We start from the raw sequence: 22,321 nt of genomic DNA, 5'->3' as shown, positions 1-22,321 counted from the left end.
AATACACAGATCCAGTATTTCCAGGTAAACGAGCTCTTTATTTCATATCCAAGATCAAACTTCTCCAGCCTCTGAATGCCGGTAAACCCCCAGCTCACCACCAACATCCATTCGCTCCCTTTCAAAACATAACAACCCACGCGACTCACCGCATCCTTCACACACGCGGCAGCATTTTAAATGGCAACACATCACAAGAGTATTATTCGTAGTTGACGCACACGCGAAGCACACGCGTCTACAAATAATAACATACAACACACTCACACAAAAAAACAAAATTAAGATTTATTTTAGTCAGAATGTGAAAAACGCCAGAAATACCACTCCCAATGCCATGTGTTTTTCTCATTACAAGCAAAATAATCCCAAATCCACATTACTTTACCAACTGCTTCAAGCAGGTGGTCAGTGGATGCTGGAGCTTGGAGCTATGTTTTGGCCTACAGTGTGTGTGTGGCGGGGGCAGTAAAAGGGCAGAACTGCTTGGAGTAGAGATGGTAGAAGCATATGCAGCTCCGTTATCTGTTCAAGAGAGGTTAGACTGGGGCAGTGGGCAGCATAATCAAGCCGGCTTAGCAGCTCTGCACGTTAGACACTGTCCGGTGTGTCCTGGCCTGGGATCACTGTATCTAATATTTTCAGACCCAGTAATCTCAGGTCTGGAGACACCAGACTACTCTCAATGTCCGGGAGAATTATCCATCTAGGGACACCGCTACAGACACTTGTGATGACTGCCTACATATCTTAAACACCAGTCAGTATTTACTCTGAATACTAAATCTCAACAAAGTCAAGGTTGTGATATCTACATCTATTTCCAACTATGTTGCTGGTTTGTAAAATACCTTACAGTGGTGCTCTAATTTAATTCTCGATTATTTAGTTATATTGTAGTGTGTTTTCAAAGAATTATAGTGCCTTCTGAAACTGATTTGTGTAACGAAAAATGGCGATGCCTTAAGGAGATGGGTAATTAGTATTTCCAGTATACATTTTTCCCACTTTGTTTTACCAGTGTTTATTTAATTTGAGGTACCTCTTTAATGCTTTAGTTTTGTCGTTTACCTTCGTGGGTTGCTGGATGCTGATGCTTTATCTTCTTTATCTTTTTTTTTTTTTTTTTTTTTCAGAGAGTCTTTGACATCTTGACTGCTTCTGGGGGTGCCTCGTCGAGACTTTCAAAGCTGTTCAATTTGGGTTACTCTAGAAGAATCACCATTTTCTCATCTGTTTGAACTTGAGTTTGCAGTTGCATTCCCCTCCAAAAAAGTGTGGTGACTTCTTCTGCTCCAGACCACCAAAGCCTTCCTTCTGAGAAAGATGGGGATGCTTGAAAAGAATAAGCAATGGTGATTTTGTCATCATCATATGACCAGTTGTATTCTTGAGCATATTTGTATGTCTCACCGGGATTGGGACCTCTTCCAGTTGTCCATAGCATCTTCAGGTTTCTTCCAATTTTTACTTCATTCAATCCTTTAGTGGAGGAAAACTTTTGGGAACAACTAATCCCTAGGATGATCTTGACAGCAGCTCTCCATCTCATGCTGCCTCCGTAAAAGTTGTCAAACCCTTGAAGGACTCTCCTTAGATTTCTGATGGAAATTGGTTGATCACTATATAATTTAATTGTGAGATCAATGCGGAGATCTCTGGATACCACCTCCACACTAGGTGAGAGAGGTGGCGCTGTGGGCTTTAAAGTCGCAAATAAATTGTCCCAGGAGCAGGAGGGAAGGGGGTCCCCAGACTCACCGGAGCTTGGGCCTTGGACAGGACCTTGAACATAAGGCGGGGGATTCTTGTCTTTTGACATCCTTTTTCTCCAAAAAGTCATTCCACAGAAATTATTTTGGCAATGAAAAGGAGTGTTGTATCTTTATCTTTTAAGGCCTCCAAGTAACCAGCACTAGTCTATGTTAATTCTTCCCTACTGATCCCTGATCTCCAGTGTTTGTCTGCTCGGTTTCTGCCCCCAGCCCCTCCCGGATACTGACAGCCCCCTGCAGGTAAGAGAAACACAACCTCCTTTAGGGCTTTCTTACAAAGTATCTTGGTTTCAATTCAATTCAAAAATACTTTATTCGGATTTCAACAAATCCATAAAAGCAGCACATTAAAAGGAAAATGCATAAAAAAATTACAAGTTTACAGAAGTAGTCAAAGACTACAAAAGGAACATACAGACATAGATGTAAACAGTCGGTGTAATCCAATTACTAAAGTGCAAAAGCATTGGGAGCTATAAGCATAGAAACAGTTCAGGGGGATTCCATCGTTTTGCGTTCAGGGGGATTCCATCGTTTTGCGTGTATGGGAGATAACTTTCAGAAATGAACTTACTCGGAAAATCAGTTCATCATTTTCAAGTTTTAAAAGCATAGCATAAGATTGAGTCAGGGAAACTGGTCTGTGCTTTTTAAAATATGGGGCTAAAAACCATTTGATATATTTCATATAAAATTTACAATTAAAAAAGAAATGTAAGTCATTTTGCCTACTAAGTCCATCGCAAGGGCAGGGGCGAAACACATTTCCAGAGTTCATCATACTGTGGCCCATAGGAAAACAGAGTGAAAATTTTATATTCCCTGCTCTCAGGCGAAATAATAACGATCTCTCCCAATTCGTCATTGGGAGTCTCGAGTACAAAGGAATTTGTTGTGGAGATGGGCCATTGCTTACGTTATTCACATATGACCTAACAGTTTGTTTTTGTAGTTCTTCCTCCAACCTCTTTTCCCTATAAAGGGCATAAAGTTCTGATTGTACATCCTTTTTGTCTGTGCTCTGAATCTGGGAGGGATCGTTAAAAAGGTGAATTTTGCTTATACTGTTCAGGCTTTCCTGTGTCGCCCGAAGCCACGGGATACACATTCCTTTGTCGCAATCTATACACTCCTTCAAAATTTCCTGTGTTAAAGTAGCACGGTCATTGACCCAGGTAGCCAACCAAAATAGGGCGGGTCTTGTAGCGATGAAGTCAGTTATATAGGGCAAGTTGAGTTCAGCGTGACAAATGTACCCGGAAGAGGAAATTGGGGCTCCCAGTAGTTTCCTGCAAAGCCGGTTCTCTTCTGTCTGCAGGCTTGGTGTTTTCACTATCCCCCAAATCTCAGCACCATAAGTTGCTACCGGGGCACACTGCAGTCTGTATATCTTCAAAATTGCATTTGTTGCTTCAGTCCTCTTTGGCCGAGGGAGAGAAAGGATTGAGTTTATGGCCTTTGAGAACTTGCCTGTGGCGTGGGCTAAGTGCCCACTCCACAGGCCGTTCGCAGCAAAGGCCACACCCAAGTAAGAAAATGTTTTTGTGGAGTACAACTTATCTTGTCCTATAGAAATGGAATTAAGTTGTTTGGCCCCTGGCCCGCAGGACATAATAAAAGATTTTTTTAAATTCACTTTAAGATCCAGGTTCCCCATATAGTGTGCAAAGTTCTTAACCAAAGCACGTAGGGCGTTTGGTGTCAAGCCCATAATCACCGCGTCATCGGCGTACAGAAGTGCGGGTAGCAATCTTCCTTGGATTCTCGGGGCATCAATGGTCGCCTTTTTCAGAGAGTCACTCAGTCCGTTTATGTAAATGATAAACAGCAGGGGTGCTAAAACGCACCCCTGTCGCACACCTCTTTCAACCTTGATTGCCCCCGAGATCTCACCCTCCATACCAATCCGTACCTGTGCTTTTGTATCTGCGTGTAGATAAGCCAGGAAATGCACCAAAGGTTCATCTAAGCCATAGGACAGAAGAGTCGCCCACAATTTTGACCTGTTTACCAAGTCAAATGCGGACGATAAGTCCATGAATGCTAAATAGATAGGTGAGACCCTAGCTATGGTGTATTTGCCGATTATAAGGTTTAGGTTCAGACATTGTTCAATTCTCCCAACCTTACTTCTGAAGCCCATTTGGCATCTATCCACCACCCCTGCTTCCTCAGCCCAATCATTCACTCTATTATACAGCACCCGGCCCAGGATTTTCAGGGTATTGTCCAAGAGCGAAATGGGCCTATAATTTGCAGGGTCAGATCTTTCACCCTTTTTATAGATAAGAACTATTATGCTGGTTGACCAGGTGTCAGGAATAGGGGCCAGCGGTAAACAGTTAAAAACATTAACCAGAATGGGTCCCCAGAATTCCGGCTTATATTTGATTAGGTCAATTGGGAAGCCATCCGGCCCAGGCGCTTTGTTCCCAAGACTTTGGTTAATGGCCACGATGACCTCCCCCTGGGTTATGCCCAATAATTCCAGTTTTCCAGGGCTATAATCTTCTGTAGAAGCAACAGGGTTGGCATATATTGTAGAGAAGTGTTGTTCCCATTGCTGGCTTGAGATGGTGCAGCTTATTGGTGATAACTGCTTTCCCATGTCCCGCATCTTCCTTACTGCAGGCCAGAAGGTAGCACTATTTCCCACGGCAGCAGAAACAGTTAGTTCCTGCCAGTGTTCTTCCATTATGGCAGCCTTCCTTACCCCTATAGTTGTTTTATAGGTTTGTCTAGCGGTCCGTACTTCTGTTTGGCTTCTAGGTTTGGAATTTAAAGCCCTACGGAGTGCCTTATTTGCCTCTGAACAGCGACTATCGAACCACCTAGGCTCATAATTGTATTTTTTGTTGGGAATAGTTAAGAGAGTTTTTATGACGTTACAAAGGTTAACAAAGTCTTTAACTATCCTTTGATGATTTCCATCTGCGAGTAAACACGAATCAACTATCGGTTGGTGGTTATTTGTAATTGTGTTCATAACGCGTCCACTGTCCACCCCTTTCCACTTCAGCCTTAAGTTGTTAGTTGAGGGCATGATATCCCTAGCTCCAAGAGTGCGAGCTGGGACTTGGGAAGGTCCTAATTTAATGGTGACTTCCAGTGCGTTATGATCGCCAAAGGCTGTTTCTAGGACTCTGGCCAGAATGACTCTATCTATAAGTTCTACAGACATGAAAATATAGTCCACCGTGCTTGAAAAGTCTCTGCCTCTAAAGGTTGGTATGTATGTAGATCCATTAGTTTTGCTTGTATCCATAATGTCCATTAGGGTGTGTGCGTTTATAAAGCTTTCTAGTTCCTTTCCGCGTTCAGTGGCCCTATCTAATTGAGTGGCAACTTCTTTGGTTTTGGCCAATTTGGCATTAAAATCCCCGGCTAAAATGATCCTATTGTTCGCACAGTTAATAGGGGATTCAGCTATACTTGCTATGTTCCCAAATAATTCTATATAGTTCTTATTAGGAGTCGAATGAAAGTCATTGTTATAGAAATTAATCAAATATAGAGGGAACCTGCGTGTGAACTCAATTATTTGAATGTTTGGGCTTTTAGTAGGTATTAATTTAATGGTCCCCCCCAGTGTTATCCTGAGTCCAATCAAGAGACCTCCCATAGGGCGTCCAAACACTGGTTTCTGTGCTTTAATGCTGTGACAATCAAAGCCTTCTATGGCTACTGCAGAGGTAGCCCATGTTTCTTGTAACATTATTATGTCTTTATCGGATATAAATTTTAACCATTCCAAGTTCGTCGCCTTCTGTTGGAGTCCGGCGACATTCCAACTAATGATCTTTAGATCGTGTTTAGATTGCTTATTCGGGTATTGTTTCCCGTGAATCGTATGTATATCAGGAACTTTATTGGGACTACATAGGTCTTGGGGTTCGAATGCTACGGGCTCATTAGTATTACCACCTACTTGCTCTTCTCTTATCGGTGTCATCCTTAAACTGATTTGAGCTGGGTGTATGCTGGGGACCTCCTTGGTACACGCCTCTTTAATATTTGTAGTCTCAATGTGACTACCCTGTTTGTCTCCCTCCGATTCAGTATTTAGCGGCCAGGATGGTGATGGAAGTCAATCAACCATCTCTAGGCCGCTGAATCTGTTAAAAACTGGAATTCCCCAATGGGCATCCCTGCTTGTTGTATTTCTCTGGGAATATCTGTAGTTGTCTCGCCCCCACTCACCCCAGTTATTCCCCGTGTCCCTCCGCCCCACCTGACACCAGCCTCCATCGAAGGTCTGGTCGTAGTGATCAAACCTATCATGATTCCTAGATGGGTAGAAAAAAGAGAGATGTCTTGTCTCTATGCCTTCACTATACCCCTCACTTCTCCAGGAACAGATGAAGTCTACCGTGCGAGGGTCCTCGAAATTAATAATCACACAGTCACCGTGTGTTTTCTTTCTCTCGTGGCCCACCCACGGTACTCTCCTAACTGTTAAAATTTTACTCCTGTTGTTCGGGGGTAAAGGTCTATTGTTGTTTAGCCAGTGATTGACTTTGTTTAGTAAGGACCAAGTAGGTTCGTCAATGTTATCTGGTGTCTCGGGAACTCCCGTCATCACCACTACGTAGGGGCTTGATCCAGGGGGCAGGTTGGCAGCAAATCTCTCTTGATTTCCTTTGTTCCTATCCTTATAATTTGTAGTCCTTCCTCCCTTCAATTGTGACGGGTTTGATTGTTTCCCTTGCGGGTTTGTATTTGTATTTATGGTGGGAGGGGTCGGTTTTTTCACAGCATCCTTAGAGGGTGGAATTAGTTTGGGTGTGATATTAGGAGCTGCAGCGAGTTTTTTCGCGGGTGGGCCCAGGGGTTGTTGTGTACATGGTCTGGCTGTCACTAGAGTGGATGTTCCTTTTATGGGGGGAGTTTTGACTAAGGTGCTTAGTTCATTTAATTGTTTTTCAATGTTCCCTAGTCTCACGTCTATAGTGACCAAGTGGGCACTTATTAGTTCCCCCACCTTCATTATCAGTTGATTGTTTGAGGAACAGTCTTTGCCGGGTGATTCCATAGTGGACGAGTCCCCTTTATAATCCAGCCCTATGTTAGCTTTCTTATTGCCCTTTTTTGAGATGTTAGATTGGCCTTTCCCCTGCTTTCTCTGAGGTAGAGGCTTCCCCTTATCTGTAAATATATTTATGCCTTTAGGCTGTTTCTGTATGGCTCCTTCCCTTAAGCCTCGCAATGCTCTCGAATTTGGGGTTGACTCCTCCAATGGCGGTGTAGTAGCCGTCTCTGGGGGAGGGGTCGAATTAACGGCCATCGAGTCAGAATCTATAATCAAAATCGAGTCAATAACAGGAGGACATATGGTATCTATTGTCGAGGTAGGGGGTAACTGGGACTCCGTTATGGGGAAAGTAACCAAATTCTCAGCGAAGCTCACAGCTGGAATCAAGTTGGTGGCAAATTCAAGTTGTGTGTTAAAGTTATCAGTTACATCTAGGTTTGGAGATTTTTCCAGACTCCGTAATGAATCTGATAATAACTGTGTTGCTGATAAATCCACTGTATTGGGCATAGTATGAATCTCTGCGCTAGCTCTAACTGCGCGAGTGCCGTCATTGGGGTTGTCCCTAATTGGGGTATTGGCTGAGGCAAGTAGTCCCAGCGAAGAACGTTTGGCTTGTTTGACAGATCCAGGGAGACTCTACGCTCCAAGAGTGATATTCCGTGATCAATAGCTTCATTGGCCCTGAAGATAAAGTTATCAATTGGGCCGGTGACTTTACCTACTCCAGCTGCAGTCTTGCTCCGACTGCCCCTTGTGGACATGGCGTGAAGTATCTAGGGTGAACACCTGGTGTAGGCGAGGTGGCAATGAGTAGATCGTGTAGAGAGATCTTACCGGCAATTTTTGGGATAACGTGGGGATATATAGAGTGGCCCGTCCTCCGTCGTCCTCGGACGGCCTCAGACGGCCCGCCCTTTGCCCGGGCTTCGCCTGGGCGTCCCGCGAAGCTGAGGGCTTGCTGTTTTTAACGCCCCTCCTGGCGCCTTGATCTGGCGTCAGGGAACGCGCCTCCGCCGCAAAGGCTGCCGGGATTTGGAGTCCCGGAGCGGCGGTGGCGTGCCTGGTGAAAGCGGTCGCTGGTTGCTGCTGATGAAGCTGTGTGTCGTGGCGTGGGTTCACAGGGCTCCTCAGTCGTCTCTTGCCCTTCTGCAGTCTCCGCCAGGTATGAACTGATTTTTTACTCCCCCCGCTCCACCGAGGGCTTGCTGTTTTTAACGCCCCTCCTGGCGCCTTGATCTGGCGTCAGGGAACGCGCCTCCGCCGCAAAGGCTGCCGGGATTTGGAGTCCCGGAGCGGCGGTGGCGTGCCTGGTGAAAGCGGTTGCTGGTTGCTGCTGATGAAGCTGTGTGTCGTGGCGTGGGTTCACAGGGCTCCTCAGTCGTCTCTTGCCCTTCCGCAGTCTCCGCCAGGTATGAACTGATTTTTTACTCCCCCGCTCCACCGAGGGCTTGCTGTTTTTAACGCCCCTCCTGGCGCCTTGATCTGGCGTCAGGGAACGCGCCTCCGCCGCAAAGGCTGCCGGGATTTGGAGTCCCGGAGCGGCGGTGGCGTGCCTGGTGAAAGCGGTCGCTGGTTGCTGCTGATGAAGCTGTGTGTCGTGGCGTGGGTTCACAGGGCTCCTCAGTCGTCTCTTGCCCTTCTGCAGTCTCCGCCAGGTATGAACTGATTTTTTACTCCCCCCGCTCCACCGAGGGCTTGCTGTTTTTAACGCCCCTCCTGGCGCCTTGATCTGGCGTCAGGGAACGCGCCTCCGCCGCAAAGGCTGCCGGGATTTGGAGTCCCGGAGCGGCGGTGGCGTGCCTGGTGAAAGCGGTCGCTGGTTGCTGCTGATGAAGCTGTGTGTCGTGGCGTGGGTTCACAGGGCTCCTCAGTCGTCTCTTGCCCTTCTGCAGTCTCCGCCAGGTATGAACTGATTTTTTACTCCCCCCGCTCCACCGAGGGCTTGCTGTTTTTAACGCCCCTCCTGGCGCCTTGATCTGGCGTCAGGGAACGCGCCTCCGCCGCAAAGGCTGCCGGGATTTGGAGTCCCGGAGCGGCGGTGGCGTGCCTGGTGAAAGCGGTCGCTGGTTGCTGCTGATGAAGCTGTGTGTCGTGGCGTGGGTTCACAGGGCTCCTCAGTCGTCTCTTGCCCTTCTGCAGTCTCCTCCAGGTATGAACTGATTTTTTACTCCCCCTTGGTTTCAATCTGCTGCCCTCTCCAGCGTAAGATCCACAGACCTTGGCTGATGCCCATCAGCCTGGGGCAGTGATGCCTGAGGGGATCCATGTTTTATCCGTGGAAGTGAGGCTTGAAGGCACAGCTTATTCTAAATTCAAGCAGAGGCAGGCTCCATATTTCAGCACAGTAATGGAGTGTGTCAGAAAGCAATGCTGGTGTATGTCACAAAGTATGTGTGTCCCTTCACCTATACAAAGCATGACCTTTACAGCCATCTTTGGGCCTCCTTTCAAAAGTGATCTGCTTCTGGGACTTCGAGACTCCAAACTTTGTGCATGATTCTCATTAGCATGCAAGTGGTGTCATTTTTCGGTTACATCCTACATCAGAGGTTGCAACCGAAAACATCATGAGAACATTCGGAAAGTTGACCTAGGAGTGCATTCTGCCCATTACTTACCATTGACTCTGTGGTTTATAACTCACATTTTCTGGCTTTCTATTTGCTGACTTTATTTGCTTTATGATGTCCAGCTTGAGTTCTTCCCTCTTGTTGCTTGAACCTTGTTTATTGTATTCTTCAACAAACTCTCTTTATGTTAACAGGCCTTTAAATTTTGTCTTATTTTGTCACTGGAGGTTGATATTGGTGAATAGAAAGGGCATGTACAGCCTTCCCTTCAGCAGTGCGGGATAAACTGATTTAGAAAACACAAGTTGGGTCGAAGACCAGGATAGGATGTTGCATTGGACCATGCCACACACATGCTTGGTCGCAAAAACAGTGGGCGACTCACGAAGCTATGAAGCTTTGGCTGGCAGATGGTATGTGGAAGTTATACCCATCAGCATTCCCATAATGTATACATGACCACTAAACCACATGAACATTGCCCTGCACCACGGTTAAGCAAAACCTGAGAAGTCTGTGCCTCTCCTCTTACCGCTAAGCTCACCAGTCACAGTTTACCAGAAACTGAGGTCATGTCACTAGGAATTTTAAAGGTAGGTCAAGTGAATGTCAGTCACCTCCTATGGCTTAGTAATGGGTTTAAAGGCCTTTGTATCTTGCCTGACATAGCCACAAGAGAGCAAGGTGGTGAAGAAATCTTCACATTGCCACAGAGCAGGTTGTTACCGCCCTCTTCCAACTTTGAGCTACCCGGGCGAGAAGCTGGAAAGGAACTGAAGAGCAAATCCAATGACTAAACAGGAGACATCTGAGAAGGCTCTAGCCACCACCCCAAGAGGGAGGGGCAGACCCCAACTGTTAGTACCATTGTGCTAGCAACAAGGCTCCCCGGCCTCCAGAGGGTGCTGATGAGGCATCATGTGGCCCTTCACTCGTCTTCCAGGGATTTTCTCATAGCTATAGCTATAGTCTCCTCCAGACTGCAAGGGGAAGCTGGGCGAGGTCACCCATCTCGTTGGTCTGGTCACCCATAGTAAAAGTCAACTTGTACCGGAGACACACCTTCGCCTTCTGTATGTTTGCCAGCAGCAGGCCCTGAAGGATAGCAGAGGAAGGCTCAAGGGGGCCGAAGGCTGGAAGTTCAGTTCCTGAGAGAGGCTGAAGCTTCACCTTCATCACCTTTGGGACAGCAGCCTGAAACACAGTGTTCTTCTGATAATCATGGAGATAACAACCACCAGCACGTTCAGCCTGCCCGACGGAGAGTCCCGTGCAAAGTGGAAGAGAACGCAGAAATTGCTGTTGTCATACACTGTGACAGGAAGGATACTACTTGGTTTGATGGATTTTAGAGGCGCAGTCACAGTTGCCAGATACATCTCTCCGTGCACTGAAGGTGTGCCAATTTCTGGTAACTCTGTTCTGGGCGCAGGCAGCTGGTTTGAAGGGTTTCTTGGCCCCAAATTGGGTACTGTGGCGGTGCGCCCAGGGGAGGAGGAGCTGTGAAATGGGGTCACCCCTATGGTGATAGGTGGTGTGCCTGAGTTTGTTTTGTACTGGAGGTCACGTAGTGTTGGTGTTGCCTGCTGTTTGTCCCACCACATTTGCTGGGAATCTGGTGGCAAGGATTGTGGATAAGGGTCTTCCCTAGAAGGTATAGATCATGGGTAGTCACAAACTTTCTCTCGGGGGCTAAATTTACAGTATGGTTTGTGGCCGAGGGCCGCACAGGTGAGGGCGGGGTCAGTGGGGGGGGGGGCTAGAGCAAGAAAAAAACTGGGAACATGAGGTAGAACACAGCCCCTGCAGCAGGCGCATTCGTCCACTGAGCCACTTATTATTATTATTAGTGAGTTTTGTATCGCGCGTGGTTACCCTTGGGCATCCCAGCGCTGGTCCAGAAAGAGCAACCCTAACAGAGACGGCTCATTAGGCAGGGAACAGGTAAGTCTTTAAAAATTTACGAAATCGTAAAGTGCCGGTTTCAGAACGCAAGGCAAGCGGAAGGGAATTCCACAGAGCTGCCACATTAACAGAGAATCTTCTACCACCAGACCTGGCCTTTCTTACTCTCGCGACTTGCAGGAGATGTTGGTGGTCTGAGCGAAGGGCGCGGGGGGCCTTGTAGGGTTGAACCATACCACGAAGGATGGGTGGCCCTTTCCCCTACAGGATTTTGTGGGCCATGCAGAGTGCCTTAAACTTCACCCTCTCTCTGACTGGAAGCCAGTGAAGCGCCTTCAGCGCCGGACGGGCTGATTGCCACCTGGGAAGGACTGTCAGAAGCCTGGCAGCGGCGTTTTGTACTTGCTGCAGTTTGTTCAGAGTAGATTCTGGCACCCCCAGGAACAGCGCGTTACTATAATCCAGCCGGGAGATGATGAGCCCCTGAATTAATAGCCTCCTGGTGGCCGTCGGGAGGAAGGGTAAGATCTTCCGGGCTGATCGGAGCAGGCCAAAGCACACGCCTGCGGTCTCCTGTTTAGGGGTAGGTGGCACTCCCAGACAGCTGGGCCAGCTGCTTAGGGGCAGGGAAGGAGAAGAGTTCCCCAACATCATCAGTTCGGTTTTAGAACCATTGAGTTTAAGGGCTGAGTTGCCCATCCAGGTGAAGATCTTAACCAGGCATGCATGCAGCTGATCGGGCTGGTTCGCCGACTGGGGAAGCCCTACCACCAACTGGGTATCATCGGCATAGCTGATGATCTTAATTCCCAGTGGAAGTACCACACTCTCCAGCGGGGCCATATAGATGTTGAACAATGTAGGGCTCAACGATGAGCCCTGTGGCACACCACACTGGAGAGGGAACGATGTTGACTTCTCGTGGCCTTCCCAAACCTCGAAAGTGCGCTCTTCTAAAAAGGACGCGAGCCATTTCAGCGCCGTCCCGGAGACCCCCACCCCCGACAGTCGCTGGAGTAGCACCTGATGTTTTACGGTGTCAAATGCCGCACTGAGGTCCAGGAGGATCACTGCCACCGATCCCCCTGAATCCAAAATGCTCCTGGCATTCTCCACGACTGCCAGCAAGGCGGTGTCCGTCCCCTGACCGGGGCGGAAACCCGTCTGCGAGTCACCCAGTAGGGAGTGGGATTCCAGAAAGCCCGATAGGCGCCTATTCACAAGTTTTTCCGCCACCTTACTAAGGCCAGGGAGTAAAGAAATGGGCCTAAAATTCGCAAGGTCGGCGGGGTCCAGGCTGGGCTTCTTCAGGAGGGCCTTGACTACCGATCCTTTCCAACTGGGGGGCACCACACCTTGAGTGAGGGATAAGTTTAGAAGATCCGTCACTGGGCCGCCGATGGTAGGGGCTACCTGCTTCAGATATTTCATCGGGGCCGGGTCTCTCGGGGACCCACTCTTCACGGAAGCCAAAGCCCCGAGAACTTCGTCCACAGTGACTGGTCCAAAGGAGGCCAGCTCTGCTGTCCTCACCCCGGGCCAAGACCCTAGGAGGATGGCTCCTGGGCTAACCGAGGGAGGGATGACAAGATATTTTCAATCTTAAGTTTGAAATAAGAGGCTAGTTCTAAGCATTTCTCACGTGGGTTATCATGCGAGACCGGAGGTTCGGGGGTTTTCAAGATTTCTCTGATGACCTTAAAAGACTCTTTTGATGAGTTGGAAGAGAGGCCTATCCTCTCCTCATAGAACCCAGATTTCGCTGCCCGGATGGCAGATTTATAAGCAGCGAGAGCCACCCGATATGCTCTCCGGCTCTCTTCGCCCCAGTCCTTCCTCCAGATCGTCTCCCGCCTCTTGCAGCCCTTCCTCAGTATTCTGATCTCTGGCGTATACCAGGGCGCTGATCTAACTCTCCTGCCCCTAGTAAGTCTTCTTTTCTTAGGGAGGATGGTATCCAGTGAGTTGGTCAGCCAAGCATTTACCTTCTCATCGACTACTAACGGGTCAGTCCCGAAAACGGGGCGGGACGCCTCCAGGTGTACCGCCCAGGTATCCACTGGCAGCCTAGACCAGGCTCTTTCAACCGTGAATACCCTAGGTGTAGATACCACTGGGGCATCGTACTGCCACCGAGCCGGAATCATAAAATGGTCTGTCCAGGGCAGAGGCAATGCAGGCAGAACTTGGAGGCGGTCTGAGTTAGAGAAAATGGGATCGAGCAAGTGTCCCTTTCCATGCGTTGCACCCGAATTGACCAAGTTGATCTCAAATGCTTTGAGATCATGCTGCAGATCAACTCCCAGGGGGTTGTGAGGGTCGTCGAAATGGATGTTAAAATCACCCAATGCCACAAAGTTGGCAGTGGAAGAGGCAAGGAGTGCAACCGTTTCAAGAAAGGAATTAGAAAAGTTGCCCGTAGTCCCCGGTGGACGATAAACGAGAAGGCCTGCCAGGGACGCGGTGGGCGACAAGCGTAGAGAGAACTGACAGCTCTCGCAATCGTTTATCCCACCGTCCTGGGCCTTGCACGTTAATGTATCCCTGTAAATGATGGCGATTCCGCCTCCCCGCCCCAATGGTCTATCTAGATGGAATATGAGGAACCCCGGTGGAAGTGCCCTAACCATATCCGGCCCGGCGACTAGAAACGGCATACACACATCTCTCTCTCTCTCTCTCTCTCTCTCTCTCTCTCTCTCTCTCTCTCTCTCTCTCTCTCTCTCTCTCTCTCTCTCTCTCTCTGCCTCCCCCTGTCTCCCTCCCACTCTCTCTCCCTCTGTCTGTCTCCCTCGGTCTCCCTCCCTCTGTCTCCCTCCATTTCTGTCTCCCTCCCTCTGTGTGTCCCTCCCTGCCTCCGTCTCCCTCTGTCTCCCTCTGTCTGTTTCCTTCCTCCCTCAATCTCCCTCCTCCCTCTGTCTCCCTCCCTCTGTTTCCCTCCCTCTCTTTGTCCCTCCCTGCGTCGTCTCCCTCCCTCTGTCTCCCTCCCTCTGTCTCCCTCCCTCTGTCTCCCTCCCTTTCTGTCTCCCTCCCTCTCTGTGTTCCTCCCTGCGTCAGTCTCCCTCTGTCTGTCTCCCTCCATCTGTCTCCCTCCTCCCTCAATCTCCCTCCTCCCTCTGTCTCCCTTCCTCTGTCTCCCTCCATTTCTGTCTCCCTCCCTCTCTGTGTTCCTCCCTGCGTCTGTCTCCCTCCTCCCTCTGTCTCCCCCCTTCCTTTGTCTCCCTCCCTCTGTCCCCCTCTCTGTCTCCCTCCCTCTGTCTCCCTGTGTCCGTTTCCCTTTGTCTCCCTCTCCTCTGTCTCCCTCTCTCTTTCTCTTCCTCTCTCTCTCTGTCTCTCTCTCTCTCTCTCTCCCTCTGTCTCCCTCCCTCTGTCTCCCCCTCTCTGTTTCCCTCCTCCCTCTGTCTCCCTCCCTCTGTCTCCCTCCCTCTCAGTGCCCTCCCTGTGTCCGTCCCATCTCCCTCTGTCTCCCTCCTCCTTCTGTCTCCCTCCTTCTGTCTCCCTCCCTCTGTCCCCCTCTGTCTGTCTCCCTCCCTCAGTCTCACTCCCTGTGTCCGTCTCCCTCCTCCGTCTGTCTACCTCCTGCTGTCTATCTCTATCTCTGTCTCCCTCTCTCTCTATCCCTGTCTCCCTCTCTCTCTCCCTCTGTCACCCCCTCTCTCTCTCCCTCTGTCTGTCTCCCTCCTCCCTCTGTCAGTCTCTCTCTGTCTCCCTCCCTCTGACCCCCTCTGTCTGTCTCCCTCCCTCTGTCTCCCTGCGTCCGTCTCCCTCCTCCCTCTATCTGTCTCCCTCTCTCTCTCTCTCCCTCTGCCTGTCTCCCTGTCTCCCTCTGTCTCCCTCCCCCTCTGTCTGTCTCCCTCCCTCTGTCCCCCTCTGTCTGTCTCCCTCCCTCTGTCTCCCTGCATCCGTCTCCCTCTGCCTGTCTCCCTCTATCTCTGCCTCTATCTCTGCCTGCATCTTTTGCTGCCTCTATCTCTATCTCCCTCCATCTCTGTCTCCCTCCCTCTCTGTGTCCCGCCCTGTGTCCGTCTCCCTCTGTCTCCATCTGTCTATCTCCCTCCTCCCTCTGTCTCTCTCCCTCTGTCCCCCTCTGTCTGTCTCCCCCCACTGTCTCTCTGTATCCGTCTCCCTCTGTCTCACTCTCTCTGTGTCTTCCTCCTTCCCTCTCTCTCTCTCTCTGTCTCTCTTCCCCTCTCCCTCCTTCCCTCTCTCTCCCTCTGTCTTTCTCCTTCTCTCTGTCCCCCTCTGTCTGTCTCTCTCCCTCTGTCGCCCTGCATCCATCTCTATCGGTCTCCCTCCTCCCTCTGGCAACCTCCCTTTGTTTCCCTCCCTCTCTGTGTCCTTCCTTCTGTCTCACTCCCCCTGTCTCCCTCCATCTCTGTCTCCCTCCCTCTCTATGTCCCTTCCTGAGTTCAGCTCCCTCTGTCTCCCTCTGTCTGTCTCCCTCCTCCCTCTGTCTTCCTCCTCCCTCTGTCTGTCTCCCTCTGTCCCCCTCTGTCTGTCTCCCTCCCTCTGTCTTCGGGCGTCCGTCTCCCTCTGTTTCCATCTGTCTGTCTCCCTTCTCCCTCTGACTCCCTCCTCCCACTGTCTCTCTCTATCTCTCCCTCTGTCACCCTCTCCCTCTCTCTCTCTCTCCCCCTCTGTCACTCTCTCTCCCTCTCTCTGTCTCCCTCCCTCTGTCTACCTCTGTCTGTCTCCCTCACCCTCTGTCTGTCTCCCTCCCTCTGCCCCCCCTGTCTGTCTCCCTCCCTCTGTCTCCCTGCATCTGTCTCCCTCTGGCTGTCTCCCTCCTCCCTTTGTCGGTCTCCCTCCATCTGTCTCCCTCCGTCTGTCTCCCTTCGTCTGTCTCCCTCTGTCTGTCTCCCTCTTTCTGTCTCCCTCTGTCTGTCTTTCTCCCTCTGTCTCCCTCCATCTGTCACCCTCCGTCCTTCTCCCTCTGTATGTCTGCCTCTCCATCTCCCGGTCTCTGTCTGTCTCTATCTGTCTCTGCCTCTATCTTTCTGTCCCTGCCTCAATCTGTCCCTGCCTCTATCTCTGTCTCTCAGTCTGTCCCTGTCTCAGTCTGTCCCTGTCTCTATCTGTCTATGCCTCTACCTGTCTCTGCCTCTACCTTTCTCTATCTGTCTCTATCTGTCATTGTCTCTACCTGTCTCTGCCTCTGTCTCTCTGTCCCTGTCTCTATCTGGTTCTGTCTCTGTCTGTCCCTGTCTCTATCTGTCCCTGTCTCTGTCTGTCCCTGTCTCTACCTTGGTCTGCCTCTGTCTATTTCTGTCCCTATCTGTCTCTGTGTCTCTATCTTTATTTGTGACTCTATCTGGCTCTGTCCAAACAGGAAGCTTCCCAAAACGCCCTTTTAAAAGTCAGCTGGGAAAGCGCTTACTGCTGACTTTTAAAGGGCCTTTTGGGAAGCTTCCTGAAGGTGCCCTTATGTCACAGAGGCGGGCAGTAAACACAGAAGATGGCCACAGGAGCATACATAGTGAATACCTATTTAATACGTATTCACTACGTGTGCTCCTGTGTTCATCTTCTGTGTTTACTGCTGGCCCTGGAAACTGCAAGGCAAGGTCCGTGGGCTGCCAGTGAAGGCGTGTCGAGCCACTGGCGGCCCGCGGGCCGTACCATGAGTACCAGTGCTTTAGATCCTTCCGACCAGCACAGCCTCCTATAGTTTACAGTTAGTAACTCCCCAGGAAGTGACTTTACCTTTTTTTGTCTTGAACATTGGATCTTAAGTTCCATGATTTGTTGTCCATAATCACTTTCAGTTTTTTTTTGTAATCCGAAAGAAAGATATTTTAAATAAAGGTAAAGATATTATGGTATAATCAATGCTGGATTTCTGACCTGATAAGTCCATGAGGTGGTGAATCTTGTTGGTGCCTACTATTTAAGGGACAATCAAAAAGGAGTTAAAGTGGGAAGAACTATATACAGGGGAGGCCGGCCCCCACTCAAACAGATTCCAACAATAGAAGGCCCCACCTGAATTGCACCTGTCTAGACTCATACGTAGGATCTGACAATAATATTTTCGCCTTGTCCTCTTAGTGTGTTGATTTCCACTACTATGCTTCGTCGTGGTGCCCTTCCAATACTTAAAAAACTGTCATCACAGGTCTATACTAACTTGTGAAAAAATTTGTTTTGTCTATCAAGAGTGAAGAATACTCTTATTCTTCACTCTTGATAGACACAACACATTTTTTCACGAGTGCAATTCAGGTGGGGCCTTCTATTGTTGGAGCCTTCCATTTAAGACCATTTCAAATCTTTAACTAGATTTGTTCCCACCATGACTTTCAACCCGCTACTCTCTGGGGTTACAGACCGTTTCGAGATAGCCCATAGATGATCTTGTTGGAATATAGTATCGTCTTGGGCAAATGACCAAAGCAGATTCATGTTAAAGTCTCCTGTAATCTCCAGGTGTGTTTCTTCTTATAACTGTTGTAATAAAATATTTATGAGATTAGCAGACTGACTTTCTGGTCATTCTGGTGGGGTGAATGTACACATGAGTTAATACCAGAAGGTTAGTAGTATTTTTATACCTACTTCGCAATTTTACTTTTAAAATATCATTATAATCTATGCCTACCTGTTTGTTTTCCATCTTTAGGTCAATTGCTATGAATGTTGCAAGGCCACTGCTTGGGTGCCCATATCTCTTAGTTTTAGTGGCTGGAGCAAAGTACCAAGTGAATCCTTCCAACGTGAATGATTGCGTTGCCCATGTTTCTTGAAGCAATACAATTTAAAAATGTCTGATGGTGGTAGTCAAATAAGTATTTTTAATCTTAGTTTGCACACCATTTGTGTTCCATGAACATAGATTTATTGTTTCCTTTGGGTAAACAAGTAACTGTTGCTGGATACACTTTATTGCTTCCTGTGAGGCCTGAGGTCCACCGTGTAGGGCTGCTGTCAACTAGCCTTGGTTTATTTGGAGACCCCTCTGTAAATGCAGCTTAGTATATAAGCTTGGTAAAAAGACAGCCGTTTTACCAATCGGATTTTTAAGAATTGAGTATAATTGATTATTAACATGTTTGCTCCGTGGGTAATCAAGTTTTTCGGGTAAATCGAATGGACTTGAATAAAGAATTTGCTGAGGTCTGATGATTTTTATTTTCCTGTTTAGGAAAAGACGATTTTTCCTGAAGGATTTGTCTAGCTCCGTGGTATTCATTGTACCTCCTGCGGGCTGCTAACGGCCCGGCAGGCCTTTCTTGGCGGCCTGCGGACCTTGCAGGTAATGTACCCATTTCCTCCCCCCCCAGAGAGAGAGAGTGAGAGGAGAGAGTGAGAGGAGAGAGTGTGGGGAGAGAGTGGAGAGAGAGAGAAAGTGGAGAGTTGCGAGAGAGAGAGTGAGTGGAGAGAGAGTGAGTGGAGAGAGAAAGAGTAGAGAGAGGGAGAGAGTGGAGAGAGAGTGAGTGGAGAGAGAAAGAGTAGAGAGAGGGAGAGAGTAGAGAGAGAAAGACAGTGGAGAGAGAAAGAGTGGAGAGAGAAAGAGTAGAGAGAGAGAGGAAGAGAGTGGGGACAGAAAGACAGTGGAGAGAGAAAGACAGTGGAGAAAGAGTGGAGAGAGAAAGACAGTGGAGAGAGAAAGACAGTGGGGATAGAGTGGAGAGAGAAAGTCAGTGGAGAGAGAAAGTCAGTGGAGAGGAGACTGACTGACAGAGAGAGAGAGAGACTGCCTGACAGAGAGACTGACTGACAGAGAGAGACTGACTGAAAGAGAGAGAGAGAGAGACTGACTGACTGACTGAGGGAGAGGAAGACTGTCTGATAGAGACTGACTGACTGACAGAGAGAGAGAGAGACTGTGATGGAATTGGGGTCAAAATATGTATGAAGCTATACAATGCCTCTTAAGATTGCTATTGCCCGCTAATAAAAATGTGCTCTTTGTAGTTACATCTATTTTATAAATACAGCATTGTCGCATTGTCTAAAGTTTTGAAACGGGATTGATTATTTTTTACTATAGCCGCGCTCCCTCACTTACCTCAGCCCTACCGGTGCGGCTGTCGTCCACAAACCACACTGTAATTTTGGCCCTTGACAGAAAGTTTGTGAGTACCCATGATCTAAAGTCTCAATTAGGAAATCAGCTCTAATATTGGTCGAGCATTGTTTTTAGTGGATTCCCTCACTGTAACAGTGCAATAGAGACTTCATTACAGAGAAATTAATGGCCTCCTACGCATTGAAAAATAACCATAACACTCAGCAACCTAACAGTCAAGCTAAAAATCTAAATAGGTTTAGAGTCGTATTCTGAAAAGGAATTTTACCAGAATATTTAGACAAACAAAGAAGTGGCCAGGGAATCATGAGTTTCACACCAAACTAAAGAAGATAAACAGATTTTCGGAGGTTAATTTGGGAAGAAAAAGCAAAAGCAAAACAAACAATCTGGGCAAAAGCACTGTATAACAGTAAAAACAAAAACTCAAGAGACTTCTGGAAGATGATCAATAGTATGAATAGAGCCTCACCGACGAGTACAATATCTACATTAACAGAAGCTGGCTGAATAGGTTTTTTTAAACTAAACATTTTAATCAAGCCTCTGACACCAACTGGGTACAACGGCAAAGCAGAACAAATCAAGGTGAAAGTAAACTGATTATTACAGAAGACCAGGTATGCACATTCATCCAGAAACAAAGACAAGATGGAGCACACTGTCCAAATGGAATCCCACTTGCTCTGTACAAGGATAACCCTACGGTTTGGGCAGGATACCTGATGAAAGTCTTTAACCATGCTCTTCAGTCTGCGATTATTCCGGAGTCATGAAAGGCTCTATAATAACTCCCATCTTCACGAGTGGTGATTGGGAACAACCAGCACATTATCGATTAATTATGCTGCAAGATACACTAAATTCTTTGCAGGAATCAGAACTATCGCAGTGGCAGCGCAAAGAAGATCATTCCGCCAAACCAATCCAGTTTCATGCAAGGATTAGTACAGCGTCCAGTATTTTTGCACTTTCAATAATAATGGACAAATACAAATCCAGGAAGCAACCAATATATCTGTGCTTTGTAAATTTTAAATCAGAGTTTGATTGTGTACAGCGGCAAATCCTTTGGCAAAAGTTGGTTAAACAAGGAATCCCTGCTAGTCTTCTATAGGCAATTCAGTTGTGGTCCTCTGACACGTAGGTAAGGGTGATGGTTCATACTGATCTAGAAAGGGCGGGGCGTAGCTACAGCGCTGAGCAAGTTGGCAGCTCTCACCTAAGCGCCGTTGTATCGCGGGTCGCCGTCGGAGGATTTTGACCACATTTGGACCCTGCCTTGCAGTCGTTGGCAATTGTTCGCCTCCCTCTTCATGGCGGCTCGCGTTTACTGCATCCTGAAGTAACGCTTCTTCTGCTTTCAGCCGCTTTTGCAGCAAATTGGTTTTTCAGACGCAGGCGGCCGCCATTTTGTTTGCGTGGCGCCCGTGTCTCCTGAGAAGAAAACCAACGTGTTCAAGCAAGTTGCTGTAGTGGACCTGTCAACTCGGTATTTACACCTCAATTACCATACCCCTCTCTGTTATTACACAGCTTCTCTATAATGGGGGATAACTAAATAGTAAAGGCATTCCTATGTGGAGAAGTGTGGCTCAATGGTTAAAGCGGCAGACCCTGATGCAGAGGTCTGGCCCGGGACCAGGTTTCAATTCCCGCCTTGGCGGGTCTTGGGCTCAATTTCCCCGGACTTGATCATTCTCGCCTCGGTGCCTATTCTAATCATGGGTCCCACTCTGCAACTCTGGGCAATAGCTTGCTTAATCTCCACAACGGCCCCAACAGCACTAGGATGCCTGGCTTCACCTTGGGCGTGCCCAGGAGTGGGAACTTCACAGGGAAAGGCCAGGAAGGGTTCCACAGCGGTATGTGTACAGCGCCTTGAGACCCCTTCGGGGGTGATTCGTGCGCTATATAAGCACTACATTTACATTTTTGCCTTTTCCTCAACATTGCCATACTTTATTTACTCAGGAAAATGCTCCCTGACATCTTTTTTCCTTTTGCATTTGAGCCTCATGCCTTTACAGCCAGCTGAACCTGTTCTTATTTCTCCTGCTCATATGACTCTGTGACTAATTTTGAGTGTGGGGATTCTATTGTATAGAACAGTCCTTCACATGTCATGGTGTGAGGGAACAAAGGATACCTTCAAGTCGCCTCTCCTTGTAGCAACAGATATTTGGTGCTGTGGCAAGTTCTCTGGACTGGTCTTGTTTACCCCATCCGCATGTTGCCTCCAACTCTACTGCCTGGTTTTTGCTGGGGCTGACTGGCATCGAATTCTCTTACAAGTAATCTACTCCTGGATGGTCGTGGATGGTTAGTCATTGATTGTAAACCTACTATACTCAACAACCTCCATCATCTGATTTTACCTGATATCTCTATCAATACTGCGTCTGAAATAGCTTCATTCCCTCGTTGGGTACTACATTGAGAATCTTATTTATGGGCAGGATCTCTACTTTTAAAAATCTTTCTCATCCTCGTCTTCAAGTTTATCTTGTCAAGACGGCCAACAACTCCATTTCTCTCAAAGTCATCTTCGTCTGGCACCAAACCCAAGAGAGTCAAAATGATCCTCCTTCTCCTGTTCATTCTTTTTCCATCCTGGTTTTAGATTCTATTTTGTATGAACTACGAGCATTAAAACCGTTCTTGAGTGCCACCAATAAAAAATGTGACTGATTGAAGACAGATGGATCAGTAAGGAGGGTAAAATGTCTGAAATGGAACAACTTATAAGCAATCTTCAAGATGTGTCTCCTAAAGTACCTTTACAGGAACAAGAAATCCATAAACTTAAACTCCACACTGAGGACTTAGAAAACCGTAACAGAAGGAATAATCTTCGACTTTATGGTCTGCCCGAAAATATTGAAGGTCCGGATCTCCTTTCTTTTTTGAAAAAATTCTTGGCTGCCTCCTCTATCTTCGACACCCTTCAACATCCAACGAGCTCATCGTCTTGGTCGACCGCAACCTCACTCTAACAAGCCATGTG

The 22,321-nt window shown here is 48.1% G+C and overlaps 1 long non-coding RNA gene across 1 annotated transcript in view; it reads left to right on the top strand.

Annotated features, from left to right (window-relative positions):
* The window catches only part of LOC144806224 (uncharacterized), a 32,546-nt gene that overhangs the window by 9,302 nt on the left and 923 nt on the right, over positions 1 to 22,321 (top strand). The window contains exon 2 of the long non-coding RNA XR_013605730.1: positions 18,427 to 18,537. This is a non-coding gene — a long non-coding RNA (uncharacterized LOC144806224). The remainder of the gene's footprint in view (positions 1 to 18,426; positions 18,538 to 22,321) is intronic.

Source organism: Lissotriton helveticus, chromosome 1_2 (assembly GCF_964261635.1).
Source record: "Lissotriton helveticus chromosome 1_2, aLisHel1.1, whole genome shotgun sequence".
NCBI lineage: Eukaryota > Metazoa > Chordata > Amphibia > Caudata > Salamandridae > Lissotriton > Lissotriton helveticus.
The sequence above is the reverse complement of the archived record's forward strand: the minus strand, read 5'-3'. Positions and strand labels throughout refer to the sequence as shown.